The sequence below is a fragment of the Tupaia chinensis genome, unplaced genomic scaffold, assembly GCF_000334495.1.
Source record: "Tupaia chinensis unplaced genomic scaffold, TupChi_1.0 Scaffold000286_1, whole genome shotgun sequence".
Taxonomy (NCBI): domain Eukaryota; kingdom Metazoa; phylum Chordata; class Mammalia; order Scandentia; family Tupaiidae; genus Tupaia; species Tupaia belangeri.
Window position 1 is genome coordinate 765,099 of NW_006159770.1, and position 5,676 is coordinate 770,774.

General features: G+C 57.2%; 1 long non-coding RNA gene across 3 annotated transcripts in view; it reads right to left on the minus strand.

Moving 5' to 3' along the window:
* Nucleotides 1–5,676, minus strand: part of LOC102473126 (uncharacterized) — a 15,671-nt gene that overhangs the window by 9,083 nt on the left and 912 nt on the right. For 2 of the 3 annotated variants that reach the window (XR_003549661.1, XR_003549659.1), the window contains 2 exons: nt 4,391–4,601; nt 269–520 (listed from right to left, as the gene is read on the minus strand). This is a non-coding gene — a long non-coding RNA (uncharacterized LOC102473126). Of the gene's footprint in view, nt 1–268; nt 521–4,390; nt 4,602–5,676 lie in introns of those variants that run through there. The other variant, XR_003549660.1, reaches the window with a different exon arrangement.

Here is a 5,676-nt window from a genome sequence, read left to right on the forward strand (position 1 = left end):
GATTGGTTGTAAACGGTGGACCGTGATTGGTTGTAAACGGTGGGCCCTGATTGGTTGTTAACGGTGGGTTATGATTGGTTGCTTTTGGACCAATCATGAGGTGCCGGATATGCAAATTTGAGGGATTCTAGTGGCCAATCAGAGCAAGGTTTCGAAGGTCAGGTTTTTGGAAGGGAACCAATCATGGCAATTGTTTGCTCTCTGAGAAACCTCGGCAGACTGCTGGTGCACAGCCTCCCACAAAAATTTAAAAGTTTTTTGAAAAAAAAAAAAATAGAATAAACAGAGACGTGCCCGTTGCTGTGTGCACAGCCCTCACCTCATGGACGCTTGCCCCATCGGCGGAAAGGCCTGCAAGCAGTGGCAGGGGGCAGCACCGCAGGCGGCGCCGGGCGCTGTGTTCCTGTTTCTGCTCTCGGGGATGCGGTAGGCGCGCACAGCCAGCCCAGGGTCTGTGGGGAGAGGACTGGGGAAGGGCGTGGGAGCTGCCCGAAGGGTGTCTGGCTGCCACTGGGACGATCTGGAAAGAAAACGAAGCCGGACCAATTATAGTGAGGTATAGAACAAATCTGGGGGCTCTGCCCAGAGGAAGACGTGATACACGAACAGGCCACTAGGTGGCAAGGAGCGAAGGGCTCTGGGCTCCTACATGTCTGACTGCAGTTCGAGTCCTGGACACGGTGGCTTAAAAAAGTGCCAGGTGCGTGGGCGTGCGTGGCCAAAATCCTGAGAGGAGAGTGGAGGGGTGGAGACTGGCGTGGCCATCACCCAGGGCGGTGATCTCTCGCTCCTCTGTCTCTCTCCAGTGAATGCACGTCCCTGTAGCGCAATAAAATGAATAAATACCAAGGACCAGATGGCCGCTCGGCAGCCAAACACGGCGGCACACCCCTCACGCGTGGAAAGGCGCCAGGTTTGCACCGGAGCCCTCCCTGAGCCGGTCAGGCACACGTGAGGGGGGTGCTGGAGCTGGGTGGGCCCCAGCGCCAAGGCTCTGCTGAGGGTACTGTCTGCCTCCTTCAGAAAGAAACTGCAATGAACGGGGGCTGGTGGCTCTGCGGGCCACAGGGGGCCTGAGCAGCCTGGGTGCTGCCGTGCTCACAGCTGGGTCCCACGTGGCGGTCGAGGTTCAAGTCCCAGCCCAGCTGGCTGACACACTCCAGGCACATGTGTGAGGGGCCAAGGTCCACCCATCCGGGACGCCGGAGGGAGGAGGTGGCTGTGTGGTCAGATGGCGCAGGGCACTCTTTTCTCTGCCTTCTGATGCACACACACGCGCTATCGTGAACACAGGGGTAAAAAGATCGAAAACCTTGGAAAAGTTTAAAAAAAGTAAACGCATTGCACAGCCGGGGGAGAAGAGGCGGACGGCAGAGCGTTCCCAGGGCTCTGCGCAGTGCTTGGCCTTGGCGGCGAAGGGGCCCACTGCACTGCGCCAGCGTGGGCCACGCGGGGGCTTCCCCAGGGCACTGCAAAGGCCGGGAGAGCAGTGTCAGGTGGACGAGCCTGAGCGCATGGCTGCAGCCAGTGTTGGAGGGACAGGGACAGAGCCTGTCGCTAGGACGGACCTTTGATCTCATGTGACGATGACACTTGGCCCAAAGAAACCTGAGCGATGTAGGCTCCGGGGAGGAGGGCTGCAGACCCCCGCCCTGGAGCCAGGCTCGCTCACCCTCGGCCAAGAGGAGGGGCCACGGAGCCGCAGGCCCGTGGCTGCCTTCCCCTCCTCACCCGTGCACACCTGCTCTGTGAAGAATGGCCAAAATATTTCAGTAGATGCACGAAAGGAGACATTAAAATGGCCAGTAGGTGCAGGCAAAAATGATTGAACACGATTTGGTATTAGAGAGAAGCAAATTAAAGCCAGGAGAGGCCCACTGGTGGTGGTGTGGTGAAGGTGCTGGACTCCCACATGGCTGGGTGTAGTTCGAACCCTGGCCCGGAGGCTTGCTTTCTCACTTTTATTCTCTCTCTCTGGTCAACCTTTAAAAAATAATAAACATAAATAAATTTAATTAAACAATTTTTTAAAGAGAGAGTTTTGCTATGGGACATGTGTACTTGCCTGAGAGGCAGAGAGAGAGAGAGAAGCAAGAAATCACCCCCCAGGGAATGGCCACGCCACAATCCCCTCTCCTCCATTCTCCTTTTGGGATTCTGGGCACACATGCACACAGACCTGGCATGAATTTCGAGCTGCTGAGTCCAGGATTTGAACTACAGTTGGCTATGTGGGAGCCCAGTGCCATAATCACCATACCACCTGCTGGCCCCAAATAAATATTTCATAAAACAAAACGCAACAGAAAGAGCACCAGCATGAGGGAGAAGAGGCGGGCCGGGCAGAACTTTCCCAGGGCTCTGCGCATGAGATGCCCTTTGCCCACCGGATTGCCAGAGGGCATGTACACTCAGCAGAGACAGGGAGGGAGGGAGGGAGGGAGCCCCCCAGTGAGGCGTGGCCACACCGCAATCCCTGCTCCACTTCTCCGTCCTGACAGGCCTGGTCTCCAAGCCCTGCAGGACCTGCCCCTTCACCTCTAGCCTCTGGAGCTGCAGGCTGGAGGGCTGAGGTTCCAAGGGCTTCTGATGTTGATGGGTGGGGTTGGGGAGGGTGTGGGTGCTGCTCACCGCGACGGGAATGCCAGCTGGTAGTCACTTAAAGACCACTACTCCCGGCCACCAGGTGGCATGGTGGCTGAGGGGCTGGATCCCACGTGGCCAACTCCATGTTCAGGTCCTGAACCTGGCGCACATGTGTGTATGCCCAAAATCCCAAGAGAAGGGAAGAGAAGGGGCTGAGGCATAGCCATCCCCACGGGGGTAATTTCTCACTTTCCCACTTTCTTTCTCTGTCTCTCCAGCGAGTCCTACGGCAAAACAAAACGAAACCCAAAACAAATAAATCTAAAACAAGTAAACAAAACCGACAAAAGGCCTGCTCGTCCCTTTCCCAGCAGAGCCGCCGTGAACCCCGGATCCAGCACTGCCGAGCCCAGGATGGATGAGTGCTTAGACCCCGCAGATGACATGTATGCGAATATCCCCAACGGTTTTATCCACAAGTAGATCGAAACTCAAATGGACGTCTATCTACAGGAGAAGAAACGAACTGGGACAGTCGCACCACACCACACAGCGAGCACGAGGAGCAGCTGGTACCCGAGAGGGCTCTGAGAGGGCTCTGGGGCGCTCTGGGCGGGACTGGAACGCAGAAGGACAGCTTACAGCCGAGGCAGCACGGGGAGCGGCAGTCGGAGCAGTGGCACCTCAGGGGAGCTGGGCACGTCCCCGGCCCCACGTGGGTGTGCTTCCGTGGCTGTGTGCGCTGTGCCCGCGACCGCTCACTGATCGGTGACCTTACGACCTACGTAAACTGGCGTCTGAGCACATAGAAAATGAAGCGGAGCATGGAAGCACAGATGGCAACCCTCACGTGGCCGGTGAGGAAGCAGAATCGCCACGTGAGGAGGGAGGTCCCGGAGTCTCTCGGCTCTGCCTGTGGAGCTCTGAGGTCCGCTACGGACTGAGATTTGGTGGTGACAGGATTAACAGGGTGAAAGCGTAACCCGACTGTGGTGCTGAGAGGGGCTGTCAGAGACTGGGGCTAGGGTCACTGAGGCGGGCCCAGGACTGACTCCTGGTGGGGACGAGGACAGGGAAGGGACGCACAGGCACGGACACACATGGGTGCCTGCGCTCCAGGCCCTGCACTGTCACATAGCCGGCCCGGAGCCACCGTGAGCGCGAGCGCGAGCAGAGTAAGCCGCACTTCTCCGAAACCACCCAGACCCGGCTAGCCTGTCATTAGCAACAGAGCGAGGCCCGGCCACAGGAGCAGACAGGACCTCATCTCCGAACTGCCTCCTGGAAACCGGATTCGCCATGAAGCCCCAGCAGAGGGCCGGCCCTGCAGGGGCTCACCGGGTGCTGGGGGAAGGAACCAAAGCTGCCTTCCGGTCGTCCTTGCCTGTCCTCACAGCACCCACCTTGGCCTGTGGCCAGTCCATCTCGGACCACTCCCTTGAAGGTTAGACACCCACGTCTGGGGCCCTGTTCTTCTGCAGGGGACTCTACTAAGGAAGCTCTTTGCCATTCTCAATCTCAGCTTCATCACTCTCCCACCCTTCTCTGTGTCTGTGGCGTCCTTTCTCTGCAGAGGCCCTGAACTTCGGGTTCTGATGAGGTCCTGCCACCCACTGGGGTATGACCACCACCAGCGTTTCACAGCCGCTCTGGGCCTGATTCCTCATCTGCAAAAGGCTGAGTTTGAGAAACGGAAGGCCCTTATTTGAAATCCTAGCCTAGGGCTATGTAAGATTCCTTGGCGTTGTAGGCCTGTGTGGTTTCATTTCAGTGTTTGTAGCTGGAGGGAACAGGTTCTCCCTACCTGCCCGTTCAGGTGCCCAGGTGGGTGGAGACCTTCCGGATCATGGTCTTTGTCGCCCCCAGGAGGCCTTGAGAACTCCTTGTTGTAGCGGGGACCCAGAGAGCTTGGTCTGGGAGCTACGATTCAGTCACCATGCCCTTGCCTGGCTGAAGGTTTTAATGTCCCTTTTTTCTTTTTCAGAGTGATTTTTTCTATAGGCTGTGTACGTTCACTGCAAAGACAGATAGACAAAAAGCAGGAAATTACCACCCACGGGGGATGGCCATATTGCAATCCCTTCTTCATTCTCCTCTTGGGATTTTGGGCATGCACGCACACGTGTCGGGTGTGAGTTTCAAGCTGCCAGGTCTGGGACTCGAGTGGTGGTCGGCTATGTGGGAGTCCAGCGACGAAACCCTTATGCAATCTGCTTGTTCCATTTTTAGTTTTCTGATAGCCATGTTTAAAAAGTGCAAAGAAGTAGTGATTTTAATAACATGACTCATAACTCAGCATCTGTCCAGGCCTTACCCTTTCAGGCTCACTGGGGGTAAGAACTCGCCCTGAGCCAGCCCCCACTTTTTCTGTAGCGGGTCTTCGGAGTCTGCTGGCGATGTGCCGTGGAGCACATCCAGTGCAGAGCAGCCGGCGAAGGGCTCAGTGGCCCGGGGCAGTTCTAGGTGCCTTGAGCCTCAGCCTCCTGCAAGGTGCTGCTGGAGCTCCCTGGGGTGGGCTTTTCAGCTCCCACTGCTTGTTGCGGCACCGAGAGAAATGCTTTCCGTGTCCTGGAAGTTGAATTTGTGTGTGTGATTTCCTGACTTTTACACTCTTGCCCCATCCTGCCCCTAACAAACTTTCTGTCCAAACCAAACACAACTTTGAGCACATTTTCATCCCCGGGCTCCACTCGCAACTAGTTGAGGGTGGTCCGCGGGCTGTTCCATATGGTAGAAAAGCCACAGCCATCTGAAACCTTTGGGCTTTAAGGGGAATTAAATCGAATTTAAAACTCAAGTGTGGGCACTAGCTACACCTTGGGCCTGCTGGCCAGTGTCTGCGCTCCTGGACAGGGACGGGTCTCAGCAGAGTTCTGTTGGACAGTTCTCCAGGACACAGTTCTGGTCACCGTGGGGGCTCTGGGGACAGCCACAACAGTAACCGGGCTTCTCTGCCTCTGCCGCTCGCAGCTGCTCCTAGATGGCGCCCCTCCCACAGGGCCGCGTATCCGCCGTCCCCCAATCCTAGCGGCGCCACCACCAGCCATGCCCTCCAAGTGGCAGCTGCGGGGGGCCCCCGCCCCGCCCCTG